The 25616-nt window shown below is 35.0% G+C and overlaps 1 protein-coding gene across 4 annotated transcripts in view; it reads left to right on the forward strand.

The window, feature by feature from the left end:
• CDH19 (cadherin 19) overlaps nucleotides 1-25616 on the forward strand; it is a 105741-nt gene that overhangs the window by 11955 nt on the left and 68170 nt on the right. For 2 of the 4 annotated variants that reach the window (XM_026038693.1, XM_026038698.1), the window contains exon 2: nucleotides 2544-2633. The exons of the other annotated variants lie outside the window; for them this stretch is intronic. The gene's annotated coding sequence lies outside the window, so the exon portion shown is untranslated. The remainder of the gene's footprint in view (nucleotides 1-2543; nucleotides 2634-25616) is intronic. 4 annotated transcript variants of the gene reach the window in all.

Consider the following 25616-nt stretch of genomic DNA (forward strand, 5'->3'; position numbering starts at 1 on the left):
TAATAAATGTTTAAAAGAAAATCAGCACAGATCACTTGTCTCTGGCTAACATTTGTTTATCTTCCATCTCTCTGTCTTTGATGGATGTTGTTCATGCTCTTTAGTTTACAGTAACAAGCAGATTTTTAATTTTTGTATTTTCCATCTCTCTAAATGCCAATATGTGATGGATGATATGACAGAAAGATTCTTCAGGAAATTCTAAATCCTCAGTATGAAATAAATCAATAATATAAGAAACAGATTTGCATTCTCCAATGTACAGTTACTACTTCTGCTGCTCTCTCACTTTGCCATTTTAATTGCTTAATCTTGATAATAACACTAGTTCAACATAGGGATATCTTACGTTTTTTAAACACAGAAGTCTACAACATTGTTGCATATTTTGAGGTACTATTTGAGCTGCAGTATTTCGATTTCTTCTTGAGGAGTTGAATTGCAAATCAGTTATGTTCTAAAACAAGATTCCTTGAACATGGTGACATTAACCTATATTGTTTGAGGGAAGGGAAGGGAAGGGAAGGGAAGGGAAGGGAAGGGAAGGGAAGGGAAGGGAAGGGAAGGGAAGGGAAGGGAAGGGAAGGGAAAAAATGAGATGCCTTCTGAAGGAAAAAAACTTAAAAAATTATGCTTAAGGAAGTCAGGCAAGATTAAAATATATTTATGCAACTAAATAAACTAATGTTTAAAATCAATAATGAAAGAAGCTGAATGAATTTAAAATGTTCCTTCTAACTTATCCTATACTTTCAGTAATGATATGTCAGCATTGTAATTATTCACTTTTGCTGCAAAGAGGTTTAATAGTTAATCTTATCAGCAGCCAGTGTTCTCTCCAAATAAAGGTTTCTTTGTATGATATAAAGAATTTCTTCTGCACTCCCTTTTTCAATTCTCGCCAAAAGAAAAACTGAAGACCAGGTTAAAAAAAGACAGCAGGCTTTCTTTGCTCTGTAATCAATTTCCAGGTCCCAGGTCAGAAATTTTGGTCACTTAACCTAATCTTTTGAATTGTAAAGGTGACAGATTTCTCCTCTATTTCTTGTATCGAGCTCAAGGCTTTACATTATAATTTATTATTGCAGTATATGAGCATAGATATCATCCAGTGGAGTTATAACATTTCATGTGGAAAGGTTCTTCATCTTAATTTAAAGACTCCCAGAGACAGAGATCCATGGGACATTGATTATATGATTTCAGCCTTTAATTCCTGCCAGTTTAAAAATTACACTGATTTCTAGTATAAATTTTCTTCTTCCAGATAGTGGGTTTTTTTGTAAACAAGAAATTATTTTATACAAAGCAAACCTAGGTCTATAATTCATACTTTGATTGGACAGGAATGAGATAGAAAATAAATGATAAATGATGGGCAGCTGAAATTCTGTAAGGACAAAAAGTTAAGAAGATGAAACATTTAATGTTTGAAATTTCAACATCTCACAGCAAAATGCACCAAACAAAATTCCGGCACAGTTTTTGAGGTCAGATACAGCCTATAAAGTTCAATTCATTTTCTTTTAAASTTTTGTATCATAGAGTGTTTGTGCCATTCTGGAACTGACTATTATTGGCAGAGATAAATTGAAAGGAATCTCTCTTGGGCCAGGAATGAAGGAGCTCAGCACTTCTGCGTTCTCATTAGACAACAATGATGCCCTAACAAGTCAAATTACCATCTAATGGATCATTACAATACTTCAGTATTGTCTTCTGTGGGACCAGAACTTTAATATTGCAAAAAAATTATAAGACACAGAAGAGTGAAAGCACATATTATTAGAGAATCAATATAAAGTAGGCCAAATTGACAAAACCACAGAGAAAACTTTCTGGAAGAAAAGGAAAGGGACAGCTTTCATGTGTTTAGGAAATGCTAGTCTTGAGGTGGAAACGTGGTAGAATGGTATTCTAATTTAACTGTAGAGGTAGCCAACAGAGGAGAAAGGGTACAAGTACAAAATTCTTGATTTTAAAGAACCTTTGAAATGCAGATGATACTTCAGGGTGCTAGAAGTATCCCAGCATACTTTGGAGGAATGAGATTACTAAAAGAGGGAAACTTTATTCTGTTTATCTATGTCATATACTCTTACAGTAATTTGTTTCCAAATGTGAGTTAAGTGCCTGTGTATGATATGCATATCTTCTATGTATTCTTGGAATTATAAAAACAAAAGCTGGGAAAATTTCATCTTCAGCCGAAGCCCCTGGAAATACCTGTGGAAAACAAAACTTATTTGTAAGACCTAAAGGGCCTGGGCACTTTCAAGCCAAGAGGATTATCAGAATCTCCAGTAGAAGTTCAGAAGTATGAAAAATAGCTAGGAGAATCTGTACTGATCCCACATAAATCTGTGAGAACATTAGCTTGGGCCAGACCCTGTACATTTTCTTAGAGTGTTAGGTAGAGGTGAAATAAGAACTAAGTGACCCTTGCAGAGACAGCTCTTAGCAGGCATCCTGTTTTAATTCAAAATGTTTGACTCAGTGCTTTAACATCTGGGAAATTCTAATTATCTTTTTTTTTTTTTTAGAGTAAGGGATATCTTTCACTTGATCCCACAAGTCAAGCCTGAGAAATGTTAGCAGCTCATTGTGGGACTCACTGCTGCCTGTATGTTTGTGTAAGTTCAGTGATTTTCAATACTTAGCACTTCCACTACATTCACCTAAAATTCAAAGTCTAAAGCTCATTCAAAATTAGCATATATTTGAACAGATAAAATTGCCACTTTAGGAAAAAAATCCTATTTCTAATCTCATTTGAAAAATGAAAGGTATGTTGATTATCTCAGGCCTCAGAATTCAAATTTTTGATACTGAATTGTATCTTTGCACATTTGAAAAAAGAGTTCAAAAATGTAGAGTGAAGGGAGAACTTCATATAAATATGAAATTCAGTCAAGATAGTTTGTGTTCTTGATGTCACAGAACAGCACAAGGCTGAAAGGACTGAGTGGAACAGAGAGCTTCTGTAAATGACTTCAAGCTTCTGGGTGAGCTCAGGGCAGATCCTGTGCCTATGAAATCATTTGCTATTGTTAGCCTGCAGAAAATGTTTGGCTGCATGCCTGCAGCAAAACTAGGCTGGTTTTGTGCCACACTACTGTTAGGAGGACAGTGTATAACTGTTACTTTTCACATACAGAACAAAGAATTACAGATTTTTTTTCTCTGTGAAAGTCAGCTTATTGACAGTTATGGTCATTTTCTACATCAAACTAGTAGAGAAACCTCCTATTCATGCAGGTATGTTTCCAATACACTAGCAAATGGAAGTCTTGACTGTTCTTGTTATGAAGGTGAGAGGAGAGTAACTTCTGTGTGAACTCCTGCATTTGAAAGGTCATCTGACACTGAACAGCTGAATAAGGGAAAAAAGTAAAAATATTTTTACTTGTGAAGACAGATGGAAATTCAGTTTTTGGGAAGCAGCACATAGCTTTGCATTATTCTGCAAGAGCCTATGCACTAAAAATATGTAATGGCAATAGGAACTGGCAGGTATCCACTTTTAGAAATATATCTAGCAATAATAATGTGGAGAGTAATTTTATATCTGCAAATGTCCCATCATGCTGTGTCTCAGGAAACTCTGTGGTAGAGGGTTGTAGTTATAATGAATTGGAGACTAATGGCAAAGTTTGTGGAGATGATTTTATTATAATAAATTTAATGCAATTCTTTCAATTCCTGAACTTGGCATTGTTATCTGAGGGTATTTCAACTGTTTAACTGTGGCTATACTTTACTAGATGTAATAATCACTAAAAATGGTAATCTGAGTTTTGGGTTGTGATGTTCAGTGAGTATCAAGTCATCTTTTTAAAGTCTAGTTAAAAAGCATAACTAAGTTAGGAGGAAGGCCAATTGAAAGTACTTGATGAACTAGGAATGAAGTGGCACATTACAGAATCACAGAATCAGAGAATGATTAAGGACATCTAGAGATCATCTACTTCAAACCCTCAAGCTCAAGCAGGGACACCTAGAGCATGTGACACAGGTGAGTTTGGAAGATCTCCAGAGAAGGAGACTCCACAGCCTCCCTGAGCAGCCTGTTCCAGGGCTCTGTCACCCTCACAGGAAAGGGGCTCTTCCTCACGTGCAAATGGAACTTCCTATGTTTCAACTTGAATCCATTGCCCCTTGCCCTAGCATTTTGAACAGAAAATTTCTTGAATATGATTTACATTCTGTCAGCATATTCAAGAAGCTGTGTCTTTGTAGGAAAAAGTAAAATTAATGTCAACTGTAGAGCAAAAGAATACACAAAACAAGTATCCTAAAGTACTCATTAATCTAGGAAAGTTGTCACTGTCAAATACCGTGAAACAATTTATCATAATAAATATACTAGATAATTTTGTTGCTCTCCTCATGATCCGCTGACATTAATTATTTCCAGAAGTCTGTAGATTCCAATAAAACCATAAAGACGAGTAATACTTTTTTTCTGAAATAAATATTTCCTCTAAGTAAATGCCTTAGGTAAAAATATGCTCTGTGAAATCCAGCTATCTTATATCTCTTCCTCCTCTGTGGTCCATAACTCAGAGGACTAAACAGCTGTTGTCAGTGATCTTAAATTGAGATTACATGATGATTACTTCTGAAAAAAAGCAAAAGATACGTGTTAGTGAAAGGAGGTAGCATCTGCACTAAGATTGATAGTTTTCCTTATATGGAGCTATACATCAGAGCACACAGTATTTGTGTTATAATTGAAAATTAAGATTTCTGGCTATTACAAACAAGTTTAGGTGCAGCTTAATGAAGCTTACCAACTTGGTAGCTACTTCATATATTTGAAGACTAAGCTTTCAAAATACATTAGCACTTCAGGCTTAGCATTGTCCAAGTGCTGAGTAAAAATACTCGTAATACTTTTTCTGATAAAAAAAAACACTGCCAAATATTGATTAAAAATTACTCACAGTCTTTTACTGATAAGCTAGAAGATCCATCATACTTGCCCTGTATGTTAACATGGGCCAAAAGCAGCCACATATATGAATTTAAATTAGTTCTGATAGCATCTACCCTTACATCAGATGAATTAGTAGCAGGTTATGTCTGGGTAGGTTCAATTTCGATCTCTGTATTAGCAAACCTTGGCTTTGCCTGACTTCTTCTGGCAGAATATTATCCTGCCATTCATACTATGATATACTTTGTATTAGATGTCTCAGTTTATCTGTCTTCATTGCTGCTCTGGTGACATAGAAAATAGTAAAATCTCTGAGTCTTACGTATATATACATATATACATATATATATATATACATATAAACTCTGGGAGTCTTATGGATTACTACTTAAAATTCTGCTTTGAAGTGTGTATTTATAGTAGAATTCTAATACAACATTTGGATTTATATTTTTAGTGGTTGTGCCAAAAGGCATAAACAAACAAAACAAAGAAATTTAGCTTCAGTGTTTCAGCTTCCAGGTTATGCAAGTAATATTCCTATTCTATATATATATCTATATTCTATATATATTCTGTATGTATATCTATATATAATTTATATCTTCCTCTTATAAGGTGTCTGTCTTAAAGGGGTATTTGAATTCTTCAAGATACTTAGTGGGCAAGACTTTTTTCTGAAAATCTAACTGTTCAGAAAGCATTTTCCATTTTCCCCAAATCTTGTAAAATACTGTTGCTCTGCTGGATAACTGATGTCCTTGAGTACCAAGGGTTATGCTGGCAAAGCAGGATCACTTCTGCTTGCAGATGATGTAATTAAAAAATATTGGCAGATGAGAACTGATACACAGCAGGGTGAAAACCTTGCACCATGCCCCTTTGAACTATTCAGTAGAACATTTTATTTTCATGAGATCAGAATTTTGTACAATTAAAAATGATATTTGAGTGTATAAAAGAAAGCAAAAAATGCAGAAGTTGTTATTGTTGGAAGATTATTGTAAGGCTAGTGATAGACTAATCTTAGACTGTCAGCAGAGCTCAGATTTAAGTCTTCCAGTGCTACTCAATCTGCACTGAAAGAGGTTCTTCCATATCAAAGCATGAATAAATGACTTACCAAAATTTAAAGCTATCAGTAATATTTTTAAAGATCTATTTTGAAGGACTTACTTTTACATTATAAATCTATTCAGGGATACTACCAGTTATCAATTTGCAACTAAAGAGAAAAGTTGCAATGGGTTTAAAAAGCACATAAATCAGTACTACGTTACAGACATCATTTGAAGGTTATCAGACCAATAGTGAGAGACATTTCCCAGAATAGGATCTGAAACCAAACTGAGATTTATGCAAATGCTGAGTCATCAGAGAGCACCATAAATTCAGTTATTTTAAGAAAATTAGATTTTTTTTAATTTGGTATTATGCATACAATGAAAGATCACAACAAAGCATATCTTGTAAATAAAGCTTATATGATCAAAATGGAAATTGAATTCTTATATAAGAAAGATTTTAACAGTAAAAGCAGTAAGTTTCCTAAAACTGTTCCTAATATTCAGTCCAATAGGACATAATAATTGGTTTCTGTTGAACAGAGTCCCACTAACAAGCATAGATTATATGTTTAAGTCTTGCTTTGCCTCCAGCTAATGTACCTAAAAGATACATTAACTGTGCACCTTTCCTGTTTCCAGGTGGTAAAAAGAATATGCTTCTGTGCACAAGAGTAAATGAAGAAGAATATAGTTTAGAATATAGAATATAAAATAGAACTTTTTTTTAAAAAAACATATATTGAAAAAAAAAAAAAAAAGTAACTGATTTCATGTTCCAAATAATCTTAGGAGTCTTCATCATTTTCTGTGAGTAAAATATGCTTTATTATTTCTTGGAATACAGAATAAAATGCAATTACATTAGCCACACATATCAAAATGCCAAATAGGGTCAGGGGAGCCCCATATATCCTCTATATCCCGCAGCTGTGATTCTTGGAAATCTTAGTGCTTCGTGCTGTAACAACAGCCTGAAAATGAAGTGCAAACTCATCAGTGTAATTATTTCTTCTCTCCCTTTTGTGCAGGCTGCCCTGAACGAGGGACATCTTTAACTTAATCACTGATTACATTTCTTGCAGTATGAGTTCTGTAAAGCAAGTGTAGCAAATCTATTGCTATGCTGAGTTGTCAGGAGCCCCTGTTCCTGTTCTCAAATTTGTAGCTCTGCTGCACGAAAAACAGAAAACCTTCTTTCCCCTGCTGGTGGTTTGAATTGCTCTAATTTGTTCTGGTAATGTCGCCAGATGTCATAGAATAAAAGGAAGCCCTACCCGGCAAAAAAGATTGCCGTTTTGACCTTCTATTGAATTCTGGCACTCCTGCCCTTTTTTGTCTTTTGAACAAATCAAGCACTCACAAACAAGCTGAATGGAGTGGAAAAAGCTGCTTGACTCTTGTGAAAGAAGTTACAAACAGAGCCGAGATGGCCACTTGCCACTTCCCCTGTCTGGGTGACATCTGCCACTGTGTACTGCTCTGCTTTCCATGGGGGAAGTGAATTTCAGCCTCAGCAGGGATGGCCCTCTCCTCCTGCCCCATCCCTGCATGGCTGTTGCTGTTTCTTTTTGTCCAGAAATACTTTATTTTTCCATCAGTCTGTGGAGAACTGACATGGAGGAGACATGAAAGCTCTATCTTATGGAGCTATTACTTCAGGTAGATCCCTAGATCCCTGACACCATTCCTTTTATTATGCAATGAACATTTAGTTTATATTATTTATCACTCCATTTCTCCTGGCAAAGCAGGTTTACATCTGTAAAAAGAACTCAACAAAGTAAATCAAAGTGAATACAGCCAGATGTCTGCTTGCATTGATAACAGTTCAAAGTCATGATAAAGTCAGTCAGCTTCCACATGATTCATATGTCTTTTAAAGCATATTTTTGCTAACTTTGGCATATACAACAAAATCTAAGTTCCTGTTTGCATGAAGAAGAAACGAGGCTTGAGAGTATCAGCTCTAGGTGCAAATAGGTGTGCGTATGTATACATGAGTGGTTGTGTACTTGTGTGTATGTCTAAAATTTTCCAGTTGTTGGCAATAATTTTATTTTTATAACTTTTGCTTACACAAGCCTAAGTGCAGCTTTGCCATAAAATACAGAATAGGATACAGCTGTAGCATATAAGAACAGAAAAAAAATTATTAAAAGTGAAATAAGAAAAAAACCACAAATTCTTGGACTGGTTGGTAATCCATTTTTCTGCCCTCTTGACTGCCTAATATGCATCCTTTAGGGCAGAGACACACTCCTCAACAGAGGACATAATGTCCCCATGCTACATGGTGCTGCCTATATCTGCTGAATGTGAAAAGAAAGAATAGCTACTAGAGAGAGCAAGAGGTAGAAATCAGAGATATTATTTAAAAAAAAAAAAAAAAAAGAGCATTTTAAAACCAGAGATTGAGCTCTTGCTCATACTAGTATTTTTGCATTAAGAAAACCAATGCGGACGTATAGGCCTTTATGACTCTATTCAGCTATTAGAATTACACAGAGGCATTTTTGTTCAGTAAGAAGTCTTTCTTTCAGTTAAATAAAATATTCCTTTTGTGCATCATGCTCAAGAGAGTGCAAATCAAGAGACATAGATGCCTGAAATTAAAGAGGACATGAAGATTTTAGGATACTAACAGTAGGACCTCAGTTTTAAAAATTAAAATAAAGTTTAACAGTGATTATGAAGTTCTAATTATTTACTCTACAAGATTTCATATAGCATAGGCAGAAAGAGGAAAGGAAAATCTTCTTTTGCTGAAGAAATGAGTGGATTATTTTATACCTACTTTGAAACATATTTTACCAGCACAGTATACTTCATAGATAAAACAAATATGGTTGCTATTAATTAACAAAGTAGTAGTACTTCGGTTGTTGATTTTGTTTTAAAATTTGATTCAGATAAAAATTCCATCAACTACAGGGGTTCTGTTGGATCAAATAGCCCAATTGATAAAATAGACAATGAAGGAAATAGAAGCAAGGCTAATAACTCTCCTCTCTGACAATACTGAAGTTCAAAGGAAATGCAATCTACTGAATCCCAGGAGAAAATTGTTTGACCACTTTGTCTTGTATCTGATTTCGTCATCAGTCATTAAAAAAAGTAAAATTCCTTTTCATTGCACAGTATTACTCTGTATTGCTAAGTTTTTGTTTTCCTTCTCTGTTAGAGATATGTAAGCACTGAATTAAATTATTCTCTCACAAAAATCATTCTTATTGTTACAATTTACAAAGCATGCAAGTCATACATAACCGTGAAATACAGTTTTCAGTAGGAGAGCCAAATTTCATGAAACAAAAATAAAATAAATTACATTCCCCCTGTTCTCTCCGGGAAAAAAAGAAAAAAAAAAAAAAAAAGTCATTTGCTGGGTCACCAGTGCTTCTATTACGATTCTTATTGTTTGGAGATTTTCTATATAATTTCTGTAAAATGCTCTTCTTTTCTTCTCTACACTATTCTTTTCTATTTATCACCAGTTCCCCTCTCCTTTTCATTCTTCATGACACTAACTGACACCCACTAGTCGAGGTCACCAAAGCAAATGCCTGTGTCTTGCTAGAAGTGGCCATTGATCTAGGAGTATGGTCCCTCATGACAGTGCAAGGTCATCCAACTTCTTTCCCTCAGTTTTCATTACTGCACACGTAGCTGCCACTTCAAGGTTCTTCCTCCTAACCTGTCATATTGCTTCTTATTACTGCATGAGAAACATGGTGTACTCCAGCCTTTATAAGATTCTCCCTCAAATATTATTCAACTAACAGTTCACAAAAACACTCCTCACTAAAAATGTCACTGAGGTACACTAATTTTAAAAATGTGATAAAAATGTGTAACGTTTGCTTATGGAAAGAGAGAGCGAAAGAGAAATGGAAAAAGACAAAAAGGAGGAGAGAAATGGGAAGAAAGAGAGAGAGAAACAGAGAAATGGAGAAAGAGAGAGAAAGGGAGAGGGAAAGAAGTAGAGAAGGAAAGAAGGAAAGAAAGAAGGAAAGAAAGAAGGAAAGAAAAAGAAAGAAAAGCTAACATGTTAGGAATAACCTGTTACATCTTAAAGAAAATATGCTGTAGAGGAGTCATATATCTGCAGGGCTTACATAAATAATAATCTAGTGTGAGGCGAAAATTCAGTCAGATACCTATGACAGTAACTTTAGTTGATGTAAAGCTCTTTAGGATATTCTATTTGAGCAAAGAAAAAAGCATTTGGGACTTATGCAAGGTCTATTTACTTAAAGTGGATAAACCTTCATATTACAAATTAGCCTCACACTCTAGCATTATACTCAGCTCTGAAATATTTATTTTAAAAATATATGTTTTTATGTGAATATGTGAAACAACTTTCCCAGACTGTTTTTTTGTCTGGTTGACTTGACAGCTAATTCTGTGTTGGAGTGAATGGTACTTTCACTGGCAGGTTCCTAAGCCTGTAATTTCTAAATTTCCAATGATATAAATCTCAAGAGCGTACTTAAAATAATTCTGATACAAAGGAAGTGACTTTTCTGATGGAAGAAAAACTACTGATCATTATATTTCCCTATTTTTTTCCAAAATGGAGATTGGATGCAAATAGAATGGTTGAAGTCACTCCTTCCTAGGCTCTTGTCATGGTCAAGAACAGCAAGTATTATATTTTTTTACAGATATTATGATCAACTCAGAAACAAGTCTGATTTCCAAATGAGATTCAGCTGCTATAGTGACTCATGCAAATCAATATCACCATCCCTACTAGTCTTGATGCCAGTCTATCTGAACCCCTTTACAAAGGGGCATCTGAACCCCATACAAAGAGATAAGATTAGGCACAGAGAACATTTTGAGACCAGAAACGTAATAGTTCAGAAACTCATAGTGAGATAACTGTATAGAAAATGATGCATCCATGTTTCACACAGTGAGTTCAAAAACCATTGGAAACTGAAAACATCTACATCTATTCAATATAGATCAGTCTGTAAGTGCTGGGTAACGGGAGGAAGAATCAGCTAAGGACAATTTAATATATTTGGAAAGCTGACTTTTGAAATAAATTGTCCTAGCAACCTTTTGATATAAAAAAGAGAGGATGTTAAGTGAACTTCATACTCTAGAACCTTGGAATCAGAGAAAATAAGAGTGGGATGTTATGTATGTAACACATCATTAGATCGCTCCCCTGTCCAAAGGCTAAATAAGCTGAACCTAAAGCATTGTTGACAAATGTTTATCTAGTCTGATCTAAAAGTGAAATCAATGTTACACACTTTACATAGAATAGAATTCTTCCATTCTCCTCTCTCATACCCTCAAACATTTTTCTTACTACATCATATCATAAATACCTCTTCAAATCACTCTACCAACAGGAATACCAGTTAACTGTTGTTATTCTTAGAAAATATTTTCTAATATCTATTTTATGAAGTCCTCTAAGCAAGTACCTGGCTTAGAACGAGGCTCATTACTTGGCCTGTCTATAAAGATCATGATGTTTACTTGCTTGCTTTGTGTTTGTGGTTTCCTTTCTTCTACATTCTTATCAGATTTATGTATTTAAAATGGTTTTACTGTAATATACTGCCTTATCATGATTAAGCTGTTCTTTATTAAATACTGCAATAGGTCTTTTTAAATACTGTATATAATGTCCCTTTCATCATATAAGATTTTCCTAACAATAATTGGGAATTTTCCTTCCTATACACTCTTCTTGCCTAGACAATTTAACAGTCAATAGATGTAACATTCTTACATCTATTAATTTGCCGGAAAGGTTACCCTCCCTGAGATATTTGTAATTTCATTTAAAATAGCTTACTTTTTTTTTTACAGTGAATAGCGTGAATCATAGAACGGTTGATGTTGGAAGGGACTTCTAGAGATTATCTAGTCCAACCCTCCTTCTCCTGCAAAGATACCTAGAGCACATGGCACAGGGCGGCATCCAGGCGGGTTTTGAAGACCTCCAGAGAAGGAGACTCCACAATCTCCTCAGGCAGCTTCTTCCAGGACTCTGCCACCCTCACAGGAAAGAAGTTCCTCCTTACATGCAGATGGAACTTCCTGTGTTTCAACTTACACTCATTGTCCCTTGTCCTATTACTAGTCACCATTCAGAAGAGTTTTTCCCCTTCCTCACCCTTAAGCTATTTATTTGTATTAATCAGATCTGCCCTCAACCTTCTCTTCTCCAGGCTAAACAGGCCCAATTCACTTAGTCTTTCCTCAAACAAGAGATGTTCCACTCCCTTAATCATCTTGGTTACCCTCCACTAGACCGTCTCTAGAAGCTCCACAACCCTTTTGACCTAGAAAACCCAGACGTGCACCCAACACTCCAGGTGCGCCCTCACCAGATCTGAGTAGAGTGGCAGCATTCCCTCCCTCCACCTCCTGGCAACACTGCTTCTGATGCAGCCAGGATCCCATTGGCCTTCTTGGCCGCAAGGGCACATTGCTCTGGCAACAAGATGACGCTTGCTCTGAACCATATTTTCTTGCACTGTCAACGTCAATATAAATTACCGCATTATTGAATGTCCAAACATAATATTTGGTATGGTTCATTTTACATTATGTTCCCTGAACAGACAAATGCATCTTTCCTTTAAGTGTACAACTATCAAACAAGGTGGCCAAAGCATGATAACACAATTGAACAGATTATAATATAGAAAGATTCTGGCCTGAAGATGTAGCTTTTAAAATGAAAAATCAAATATACCTAAGTGCTCAGATATACCAGGTTTATTTCTGGAGGAAAAATAACAGATGAACAAAAAAAAAAAAAAAAAAAAAAAATTTAAATGTGTTGCTTTTGTCCCTAAAGCTGTAAATCAGCTTCAGTATTACTCTAGAAGTGCTTCTTCCAGCTTCTCCAACAAAAACAAAACAAAACAAAACAAAAATCTCATTTTAAAACCATAGCAAAGCTCTGTTTAGCTGAGTAATAATGATTGCAAATTGTCTAGAAATGTTTTTACCATTTCTTCTTAAGAGAAATGTAGTGAAATACAGGATCATCAAGCGAGAAATGTTTTGAAGAAAGATCTCAGGGTTGATTGCATGTGGTAGTTTACTGAAGTAGCCCATAGCCTATATTCTTCTTCTCAGTAGAAACTTCCTCTCTGTCTGGAAAACCTCTTGTGCTACTTCTGTCATTTGTTGAATCTCAGACCAAGGATTTTTTGGATCATAATATGCAGACTGAAGATTGAACATATTGACCTTGCTTTACTTCCAGTGATGATGCAGTTTATGCCTTCTCTCTCTCCCATTTTCAACAGTGTGTAAAAGATAAATGGAAAAATAATTCAGGTGGGAGGAAAAAGTTGGAAATGTTAGGAGGCACAGAGAAACTACTCGGTGTAAAATAAATGAATGCATTCCAGCTACCTCAGAAGCATTATTATGAGGAATGACATTTAAAATTGTAATAAAAAGAGATTATCTGTATTACAGGAAACAAGAAGAAAGAAAAAAAGACTAGAAATATGATTTAGGCTGAAATGACTATTAAAAACACTTTAAAATTAAGACCATGAGAAGAAACTAAAAATATTTGTAGGAAAAAAAAAAGATGAAGACAAAGAAATTGACAAAGAAATTGAAGAAATGATCTTCACATTTTGTATTATACTTACCTGTATACATCAAAAAATCTGTTGTCTTTTGAGGAACTAAAATGATAGTTCAATAACGAAAGAGGTGGCAACTATCTCATGTAGCTTTTGTATCATGTAAAATAGAGTTGTACATTGTTTTGGGATGGTAGTGCTAAGGTTATGATTCACAGTTATAATATAAATAATCACAATACATCATCAGTTTTTCCTGTAAGGGGCAAATAAAACTGCTGAAGCCTGAAGTGAATTATTTATCTCACAAGGTGGTAATAGGTGGTAGCTTTAAGAGTTATAGGAAAAGAATAAAACCCTCTGTTATCTTTATTGTTCTGTGGTTAAATGAAGAGTTGCATACATTGCTGCTTCGTGACCCTCATTCCAGGTCCTGAGGGAAAAAAAAAAGTCACACCAGTATTTTCTGAATTGTGAGAGGGAGAGGGTGGCTGTACTCTTTGCAGGAGAGGGGAACCAAAGCCCCCACTTCACACTGAGCAAACAAGAGCTTTTGCTAAGAGCCTTTTTGCTTCTTTAGAAGGGGGAGTTGAGCATGAATATGTGGGACAGGAAGGAACAACAGCATTTTTTTTTTTTATTCAAAGTTCTTATTTGGCTCAGTCTTAGTAATTTAAAAGACTTTTTAGTCTTTTAAAAGACATATTTTTCTCATATGTCAAAACTATATCTAAATGAGCCACTTACCGCACTTTTGTGTGAATTGTATTATGTAAGTCACTCTCCTCCCGTCTCCTTTATCTTTACATATTCAATTTCTTCATTAGAAAACAGAAAAGGGACAAATAAAATATACGTATATTCAATTGTAATATGAAAGCACAAATATGGTACTGTCAAATCAATTTCAATCTAGAAGAATTTTAAGTCTTTGAAAAAGTGGGTCAAAACTTTGCACTTCGGTAAACTGGGAGGCCTTCATTGTCTAAATTATGGTTTTCATTGGTATATCTTCTTCTAAACAGTAGCCTATGGTTTTGAAATGTATAACTTTAGACTTTTTATTTTTATGGCTACTGAATTTGTGCATTTAAATTATTGCCGTTATTAGGAAGTTCTATTATTAGGAAATTCTGCTCCTCTATTTGTAAAACAGAATGATATGGAAGAGTAAAAGCAAACCATTCTCAGAAGTTCTTCTCAAAGGGCATGTAGACATAGTTTCTGTAGCTGTTAACTCTAGGAAATGAATATATTTATATACATATGGATGTATATATGTATATTATGTGTATGTACATACATAATAATTAGGATTTTCTGAATCATCAAGGCCAGGACACATCCTGTTGTTAAACATTTTCTTCCAGAAAGTTGTTTGGTATATTTTTGATTGTTTATTTTTAGTTTATTGTTTTCCTGGCAAGTAATTTGTCCCTGTGACTGTGCTATGAGTCAGATACCCTGCTGGTGTAAATTCATATCCTTCTTTTGACATCTCCATTGAATGGACCATTGAATCTGGAACAGTATATTCACAGTAGAGTGTTGTAAACACTTTTCTTTTCCTTGTTTGGCTTGCAGCAGACTGTGACATCTGCCTTTGGGGAGTATTACCTTTGAGCTGTTCAAATGTGGGTATAACTTGCATGTTGATACTGATGTGCACAGTAATGATGTTCGTCACTTTCTCTGTTGCAGTGATCTGCTCCCTGCTTAGCACTAAATGATCAGGCTTAACTCTCTCAGTTCTTAGCTTTTCATTCTTTATTCAGAGAGTTTGGTAAACTTTCTTATTGATTTGGGCACATAGGTTCCTTTCTATTCAAAGGGTGCTAATTCCCATTTTCTCTTGCATTGAGAAATTCCATGACTTTTCCTCTTAAATCATTTAAGGTATATATTGATTTTCCCAATGAACGTTAATCAACAACAGTTCTTTTTTCACTTAAAATTGAGAATATTTTCACAATGTGTTCCCTTTTGCTCTCATACCAATTTACATATTGATTATTATAAGATACAATATTGCCAGTGGTTAGAATAATGATCACTAACATCTGTTCATTGTAAATAGCAACTGCTCCTTAATTTGATGTCATATTTAAAGTTAATTGTCTGTTTTCAGCAATCCATATCAATATCGATATATTTATTTTATTAGGCAGCTGATTTAGTTTCTTCTTTCTTTTTTTTTTTTAATTTGTACAGTTGATCATCAGCTTGTAACAAATTATATTTATCTCACTCTGAAAAAAAAATGATGGTGTAAATAATATTATGATATATAGTTTCAACTTCTTCATTCTTGTGAAAGGTTCAGTTATTTAGGTCAATCTTCGTGCCATGTTATCACCACTTGAACAAAAATATAATTTTTATTGGATCTACTGTACTTCTTAGGAAATATTTTTTGCCTTTCTTTGTCTCTGGGAAAATTTTGGAGAAATCTGAACAAAGCTAAAGTTTTCATAAGGTACTCAATAGTTATAGGCCAGAAAAAAAGTGGGAACTATATTCTCCTGTAATCTCTTACTATAGAAGTTTTAATCCTACCTGGAATATGGTCACCATTATCCAAGTGTTGAAGAGTAGCTCCTGTACTTTTTTTTATTTCTTGATTCTGCATCCTGATCCTTTGAGCAGGATGCTCAAAACCTTATCTGTGTTCTTGTAAAATCTCTGCCTTCTCAGACCCACTAGACTAGGTACTAGAAAATTGACAGTTGATGAGTCTATTGCACTAGAAATAATCTGAACATAAAACATTTTATGAGCCTTCTTGTTATTGCTTCACTGCCATCTTTTTGATTTTGCTGAAAATAGGCAGATCTTATAATGAAGATAGTTCAATGAATATTAGAAAATCTTATAGACAGAAGAACTTCTAATTTTTCATTGAAATATTTAGATTACATACTTTTTTTAGATGAAGGAACTTAGAACCTTCTCTGCTTGTATAGCGCCTAACACAATGACAAAACAGTTCATTGAAGTCTCCTAGGCATGATTGCACATAATATGAAAAACTAATATAATTAACCCAGTGGGGTAGCACATTAGTATGAATTTATTTCTTGAACAGTGCCCCTAATTTTCACAGAATTACATCAGAAGTTCATATCTTTTTTCTAGCAGTTTAGAGGATTTATGAAATAAATCAAGTAGAAAAGACACAGTGTTAAAAAGTGAATTGGTTTGTGTCAACGTATTGGCCTTAGAAGCAAAAAGGGGAGAAGGTCAATTATGAATGAAAATGAAATGTCATAACCATAACCTTTAGAGGATTAATATTATTAYTGTAATAGGAAATGTTAATTTAAAAAAATATATTTTGAATTATTCTATATTCCCTCATAAATTGGTTATTTAAAGGCTGACTAAAATTTTAGCTTGAAATAAGTAGAGCACTAAGCTATAAAAGTAATAACACAATTGTGTTATATGATACAAAAAAAAAAAAACAAACAAAAAAAAACCAAGATGAGAAACCCTTAGCATCTTGGTCAATTAATATTGGAATATTAATCTGTATATTTTGTTGCTGCTTTTGTTGAAGTCAGCCTTTTAGAAGTAGCTTTGGTAGTAATTTACATATCCACTGTAGCCATTTCACGAGGTAAATTTATTGTGAAAAATTAACGTGTGCTATTTTTACCAGCTATCTTCAGATATTTATGGACAAAATCATCTTTCCCTCAAAATATCATTATTAGACTACCAGCTGAATGTATTTACTGTGTTAAAGAAGAGTATTTGGATGCCTTTAATGTACACTGAAGCACATTCAGGAAAGTATTATGAACCAGGTGAAAAAAATTGTTTTTACTTCAATCAGTTGGCATGATAAAAGTTTTTTTTAATTCTATACTGTGAAGAATCTAGTTTATTATCTGTAACAATCAGTTTAGAACTTATTAAATTAATCACAAATTTTGTTATTATTTTTGGAATACGCAAAGAACATGTTTCAGCCCAGATGGAAATTACAAAGTTGAATTTCTTTGAATATCTTAAGTTTTACTCTTGAAAATCTTAGCAGAAACAAGAGGGAAATATTCTGTTTTTTCTTCTCTTATCTGTACAGGGTGTGTGTATAGTATTTTTTTTTTTTTTAATTTTGTTCAGACAACTGAACAAAACTTTATGAATAATTATTAAAAATTAATATTATTTCACTTCAAAATCTGAAATAATTTAAGCGAAAGGCCAATCATTAACTGATTTGATGTATAAAGAATCTAAAGCTCTGAAATTTTTAAGTTCATACAGACTTGTGTTAACAATCTTTTGGATCCAAATTTCAGAGGAGGTTGCTTTCTTATAAAAAAAGATGTTTAAAGTTAATTTATTAGATCACAGAGGGATAAATTTGCCTAAAGACAACCAATATTTCATTGATAAATAGAACACTGATTAACTAAATGTCTTGAGAGATTCATACATGCTAGTTTTTTAAATGAACATTGTGCAGGAAACTCTGCAGGGTTTATTCTCCATGGACCAAAGTGTACAACACAGAACGGTTGTAGCAAAGATCCATTATTCTGTCTGGAACAGAGTGTACAACACATGTAAACTGGTGATAACAAAGATCCAAAGTTGGGTGTAAGAATTTACTTCACTAGGAAGCTATGATTCAATACAGATTGTATAATGGAGATAACAATACTGGAAGAAACAAAGATGGCAAGTCCATACAATGTCATACAGAACTACATAGCTATTTTATATAGTTATTTATTGAATTTGTCCTTACCTCTTTTTACTTAATTCAGTAATCTTTCACATTCCAATCAGTTAAATGCATCACTACAGTGCCTCCATAGCACACAGGCGACCTGCTTACCAGTATTGCATTTAGCTTGCAAACTCGTACAGTACTCAACATGGAGAATAATAAAGCACATGAGATAAAGAACTATACTTATCATTACTTGGAAGTCTATAYTTATCATTACTTGGAAGTCTGCTATCTTATTGCAAACTAGATCAATTCTACCAAGACATACAGCATACAAGCTCAGAAATGTGCCTAAACTAAAAAGCCTTGCTTCTTGGTGCATTATTATCTGTTAATGAAGCTATATACATTTCTCATTTCTGGATTTCAGCTTATAAACTTATTAAGTCAGGTCTCTACTAGCTTATGCATATTTGCATTGCACTGTTTCATGGTATAAACACTGCTTCAAAATCTACATTTGGATACAGGCACAATGTTCCTGTTGGAGGAAAAGTGATGCCAATTTGAATATTCAAGGACAAGATTTAACCTTTACAGCTTATGAAATATTCACATATAAACAAACAAGACACAGAGAAGAGCTTGCCTAATGGGAAAACCCACAGTACAATTTAAGCCTGATTCTACTTCCATGTATCAGTATTAAAAGAATAGAAACATCAGTGAATTACAGTACTAATGAAAGCTATGTCAAACTCTTTATCTTGAGCAAACAGTAAGAAGTATTTTTTTTTTTTTTGGGGGAAATGAGGATGAGATATTTTAATTAGTCTAATAGCAACAATAATATGTAGGCTACTTTGAAGTTCTGAAGGAACGACCAGATTTGCAACTGGGTCCATAGTAAATTTTATCAGTGATTTTGAGAACACTGAGCAAACTGAGTCAATACTATAAGTTTTCCTTTGCACATTGGGAGGTAAGAAATTTGATCAAGGTCAAAAAGACGGAGTTGAGCTTCAGGCTTTTGTACCAAACAATACACTCAAGTGCCTCTTTTGCATCTTTGCTGTATTTATCTTCCTGAATTCCCAAGCCCTTTAAAGAGAGTAGAGTCATCTAATGGCGATGACAGCTTTTTCTCCTACCAGCTTCCTTCCCTGCTTGACATCCACCAGCCTTGCTATTTGTGCAGAGGCGGGCTGACTTCCGAACAGGATGGCCTGATGCCTGTGCAAGTTTTTCTCCATCTGGTTGGTGGAGAGCTGGCTGGCACCCAAGGCATGACTGACCTTGCTTCTGGGCTACCTAGTTCTTCATCTGATTAGGACCTTGCTGTGCAGCTCCTAGGTCGCTCTCCCTTTCTCCTTGCTGACAGAAAAGCTGGTCCTCTGGCTGGCTTGTATCCAAGCTGATGCGGTCACAGTTTCTCCATCTGGTTTATTATTGGAAAGATGAATTGGCTGTTCTTAATTTAGTACATTCAGTCTCTCCCGACCCTCTCTGTTCTGCTTACTTACTGCATATATGGCATATTTATTTTTGGCTAGATTTCTGCGTAATGTGGAAAGGAGATCTAGCTGTTTTTGCTTGCCTCTTTTTTTTGTCTTCTGTTTCTCTTGTATTCTCCACTGGTAGCAGAAAGTTTCCTAAATACTCTTAGATTTTCACTCACAAGATCACTTCTTTTCCTTATCACCACTTTTCTATTTATTTCTAATCTTTAGTCAAAAATAAATCTTCCTCCCTCCAAAACAGAATAATTTTAAATCTTTCATATATTTACCAAGTTTTCATTGTCCTTTTGACATATCAGTATCAACGACAGCCATATATCCCTTCTTTTCTAGGCAATGCCTTTTAACAGCACCTATGTGTAATAAATAAATAAATAAAATATAAATTTATTACAAATAATAACGAGTTACACTCATGGAACCAAATAAAAAAAAAGAAAAAAAAAGAAAAGAAAACCTACTTGATGGTTCCAAAAGAAAAAGCTTTGCCAAATACTTTTATTTTATTAAAAATTTATCATTGCAAGTGATATGCACTGTGATATATGATTGCAATATATCATAGGCAGTTTTTTCACTTCTGACTGTACCAGGCCAGATATTGTTTGCTCGTTACTGTGCCTCTGACTTAGAGAGGTCAGTGCATTTCAGGGTTGTTACATGAACATTCATGTCAAGATCTTCATCCAGTCTAATTGGCATGGGCTGCACAGCAGTCAATGAAACTAGCTAAGTTTACATCTGCCATCCTGCTTGCAGGTCAAATTATGGTGTTTTACAAGTAGCAGTTATTCACTCCTATCTGATCTGTCTTTGACTTGTAGGATGAGCCTATGTTGCATCAGCTATAAATCTGTGACAGACACTGCCATGTTAATTCTTTTATAAGTATGGCAACTTATTTCAAAAGCTATAAAATCTGATATTATTTATGAACACAGCTTGTAACTTAGGATTCTGTTGATTAATGTGTAAGTCCTAATGCTTTAGGGTTGCCATAGATTTTAGTGTAAATTTAAGCTAGTTTTAACTATAGAACCCTGAAGACTATGGCAGGGAACACACAATATTTATGCTTGTATATAATTATTAAGAGTAGCTCAGTATGAATAGTACACTAACAAATATAGAAAAATAAATCACACTGTCTCTTAAAGAAAATAGAGAGAATTATTTCTTCTGAAGTCTTCCTTTTATTTTTTTTTCTTTGAGGGAAAATATTTTAAACACAATCTTTTTATTTTTTTTTTTTTTATTACACTAATAAAGTATTCCTTTAGGTCATTTTAGGCATTTTAGGCAAGTGAACATAAAATCTAGATAAAAACAAAACAGTACAAAAGAATCAGGTTTAAAAGCAAAAAATAATTACTGTACTATTTGTATTCTTCTAATAGCAACTATTACTTCATTGCCAATAACATTTCTGAGGCAAAAGAACCTACTAATTTTAAATAAATAAAGACATTTCAGATAATCTTATGTCAATAATTGGACAAATTTTGTCCCCAGAATAGAGCTGCAAATTCTGTATTAAGTTCCTTTTTCGGGATACTATTTTTGAATCTCAGTGGGAAAAAAATAAATGTAATAAGAACAAATTAATTTGTCCTGAATTAGAGCAATAAATATTAAAAGAGAAGGATTTCCAGAAAAGTAGAAGTCAGTGGAGCAAACAAAGCAAAGTTACTTAATTTTAAGTTAATTTTCCTTTTGCAGAGTGGAAGACCTTTTCTCAGAGTGCAGCTGAAAATAGTCCAGAGTTTTCATTCTAGAAAAGCAGTAAATAGGAAAAAAAAAAGCCAAAATCTTTCTGTTTTTCTCCTGTCCTGTGCCTGCATAACAAAAAAATATAGAGATGAAAGGTCCATGCAGCTAGCTGAGGTCCATGCAGTTTAGCTCTAGGGCACTTCTTGTGCCATCTTCTTAGTATTCATTGACATGAAGAAAGAATATTGGCCTCCTGCTTTCTTCTCCCCCTGCAGCTCTGTTTGGCAGCATGGATAAGAATTGGATCTTTTCCCCATCCAGCAGCTCATCTCAAAGGCTTTTCACTTCAAAATTGTTTTCCAAACTGTCAGGTTCGGAACTATCATTTAGCTTGTGTGGCTGGAATACGGAATGAAATGTTAACATTTGGAAATTCTTCAGACAGGAAATCCTTCATTTTATTTTATTTTATTTTATTTTGCTTCATTTTGTTTAATTTACTTTCATTTTTGGAAAGGAAATGTCACAGGGCTTAATTAAAGAAAAAAAAGAAACATTGACATTTCTGAAAACAAAATATTTCATTTAATTTGTGGAGCTCACCCAACAGGGTTAGGCTTGTGTCACTGAATTTTGTGTATAAATGTATTTTCCAAATTAGGCTGACCTGCCATGTAAACTCTATACCAGTTTTAGACTAGAGACACAGTAATGGAGCAGAATACTGGGCTGATGAGTCATACCTTACAGCTTTGATCTTTATCCTAACATGCTTCATGAAATTGTGGTTAATATTTCTAATACTGCCTCTCCGTTCTCCCTTTTTCTTACTAGATGTAAATGAATATATTAATACTTACTTAAATATCTGCCTAACTACTATAGGGATCAAATAGTCTTGTAACATTTGTAGCAGAGTTTTCATGTATGTAAAAAGATGCATGGGGGTTATAACACTAAACAACTGAGAAGAAATCTTTGTCTTGTTAGTGTTTGTCATATTAATAATTCATGAATGAATTCTGACTTATAGTATAATCTGCATGTGGTAGTATCACCTGCTAACCTCGGCAGGAGAGGGGTGAAAGACCATGAGCCATTTATTTACAGAGATTGGTTAAACTCATATTTTTCTTATATGGCTTGATCCTCAACATAAGACCTCAGGCAGAGGCAGAATTTGAAACATATCTCTATTTTTTGTTCAGTGTAAGCACTGTTTAATAATATGGGAGCTCCATTTTTACAGGGAATCACTTTGAAGTTTTTCAGTTTTTCTTATAGAATCACAGAATCATAGAATGCTTAAGGTGGGAAGGGACCTCAGAAGTCATCGAGTCCAAACCCCCTGCACACGCAGGGTCACCTAGAGCACGTGGCACAGGGCTGCGTCCAAGCGGGTTTTAAAAGATCTCCAAAGAAGGAGACTCCACAACCTCTCTGGGCAACCTGTTCCAGTGCTTTGTCACCCTCACAGTGAAGAAATGCTTCCTTAAGTTCCTGTGGAACTTCCGATGCTTCAGTTTGAAGCCATTTCCTCTAGTCCTATCACTGTCCACCACTGAAAAGAGGCCGGCCCCCTTCTCCTCACTGCCTCCCTTGAGGTATTTATACATGCTGATCAGGTCCCCCCTCAGCCTTCTCTTCTCCAGGCTGAACAGGCCCAGCTCTCTCAGCCTTTGCTCATAGGGCAGATGTTCCAGGCTTCTGATCATCCTGGTAGCCCTGCGCTGGACTCTCTCCAGCAGCTCCACATCCCTCTTGTMCTGGGGAGCCCAGAACTGGACGCAGTMYYCMRRWKKKGSCTCACCAGGGCTGAGTAGAGGGGGATGATCACTTCCCTCGACCTGCTGGAGACGCTCTTCTTAATGCACCCCAGGATCCCGTTGGCCTTCTTGGCCACCAGGGCACACTGCTGCCTCATGGTCAACTTGTCATCCACCATGACGCCCAGGTCCCTCTCTGCGGGACTGCTCTCCAGCAGGTCCACCCCTAATCTGTACTGGTGTCCAGGGTTATTCCTCCCCAAGTGCAGGACCCTGCACTTGCCCCTGTTGAACCTCATGAGGTTTCTCGCCGCCCAGTCCTCCAGTCTGTCCAGGTCCCTCTGGATGGCAGCACAGCCCTCATGGCTATCAGCTACTCCTCCCAGTTTGGTATCATCAGCAAACTTGCTGAGGGAGCACTCCAKCCCTTCATCCAGGTCGTTAATGAACAAGTTGAACAGGACCGGACCGAGAACTGCCCCCTGGGGGACACCACTAAGTACAGGCCTCCAGCTGGGCTCCACACTGTTGACAACCTCTCTCTGCACCCTGCCATCGAGCCAATTCCTAATCCACCTCCCTGTCCACTCATCTATCCCACACCTTTGGAGCTTTTCTTACTGTGTATTTGCTCCTACTGGTTTTGTTTTCTGAAAGGAGTATAAATGGAAAAACATCGTGCCTATATGTCGTTTTGGAAATGTGAAAAATTATATTGTAACAGAAGGGAAAGACAGCAAGAAGGGGAAAGTAAAAAATACAAGAAAACAGAAATAGTGAAAAGGAAAAGAAGAAAAAGAGGAGGAGAAGGAAGGAAAAGGAGGAGAAGGAAGAGGAGGAGAAGGAGGAGGAGGAGGAGGGGAAGGAGAAGGAGAAGGAGATATTTGAAATTCAGATTCTTTTATTAAAGAATGCTAAGCACCATTTCCTCTGACTTTTCACATGTATTACTAAATAGAAGTTTATTCTAGGCAATTATGTCTTGTGATTTATTGACTTATTTTCTCCATACAGAAAAGAAAAAAAAAAAAAAAAAAGCATTTCACAACACAGAAAGCACAGAAGCATAGAGCGAAAAAGTAGGCAAACACTCAAGTTGCCATTAAATATTAAAACAAACAAAATATGAACAAGCAAAGAGCTTTTGAAACTGATTTCAAATATTTCCTCGAGAAGAGAGTCTCACTAGTATTGTATATTAAGTGCATGCACTTTTGTGTTTATATGAGATGATTTCAGATTCATTTATAATTTCTGTTTTCTATTCAAAAAGTGGTTTATAGTATGTATTTATGGAAACTGAATTTTAGCTGTAATGATATTACTGAGAAAGTGAAAAAAATTATTTAATATAATTATTTTTATTTTTTCATGTCTGCCTGTCATTTGGCATAGTATATTTACCATGTATAGTGACAGGATATCGTTCTGGGGTGTAAAAAATTTGATTGATTTGAGCCTATGAACCTCCTGCAGCCTTTATTCTCCTTCGTTTCCTGGTTACACCTGGCTCCCCTCAGAGCTGTGCCTTCTTGAAGTGGAAATAGTAGCTTCACTCTGGAAGCCTCATATAAAGGGATGGAAAAATGTCTGGTTTCAGTAACGCAAAAAACCTAAAGCCTTTTAACTCATTACTCACTCCCAGGAGAAGATGAAAATATTATGAATGCTCTAATTGCTCTTGTCTATACCCCACTGATCCAGTTCACAGACAGCCTTTTCCACACTGGCCTCTTTTTAGTGATGTGATGGTTCCTTATGTAGCCTGGAATCATTTTTCTCCTGGGGTTTAATGCAAATTTCAAATTTGATGCCCACTCCAAATAAACAGTCATGATCTGGGTATGAGTGACTTGAGGATATCATTGCTCTCAAAACATTTTATCTATTTATTTACCTAAGATGATTCTAATTATTTGCATTAAATAAACTTACTCTGATAGCAGATCAATATTTGAATAAGCTGCAATTTAAATAGAGGGCAAATAAAGATGTAAGTAATACCCCCAATTTTAGTTCACAGAAGCAATGAATTTCCATGCAAAGCTAAGGACAGGACCCAATAGTTTTAGGGAAATTCAATGTCTCTTCTAAACTAATATATATGCATCTTATTCATTAGTTTTTCAAGTTCTCTCAGAAAAAGACATCTTCAAAGAAAAAAAAAAGTCTAATTTTGCTCTGATTGTAAGATCTATTTGCTGTTCTCTCTGGTTTATGATAGAATTTCTCTCTCTGTTTCATAAAATTGAAAGCTAGTCACTGAAATTCCTGTAAATATTTTCCCTAGTTGTATAAATTCCCCCGGACCTTGTAGAAGAATAATTAGACAGCAAATAAGTGACAT

This window comes from Nothoprocta perdicaria, unplaced genomic scaffold (genome assembly GCF_003342845.1).
Source record: "Nothoprocta perdicaria isolate Ctin4 unplaced genomic scaffold, notPer1 scaffold_216, whole genome shotgun sequence".
NCBI lineage: Eukaryota > Metazoa > Chordata > Aves > Tinamiformes > Tinamidae > Nothoprocta > Nothoprocta perdicaria.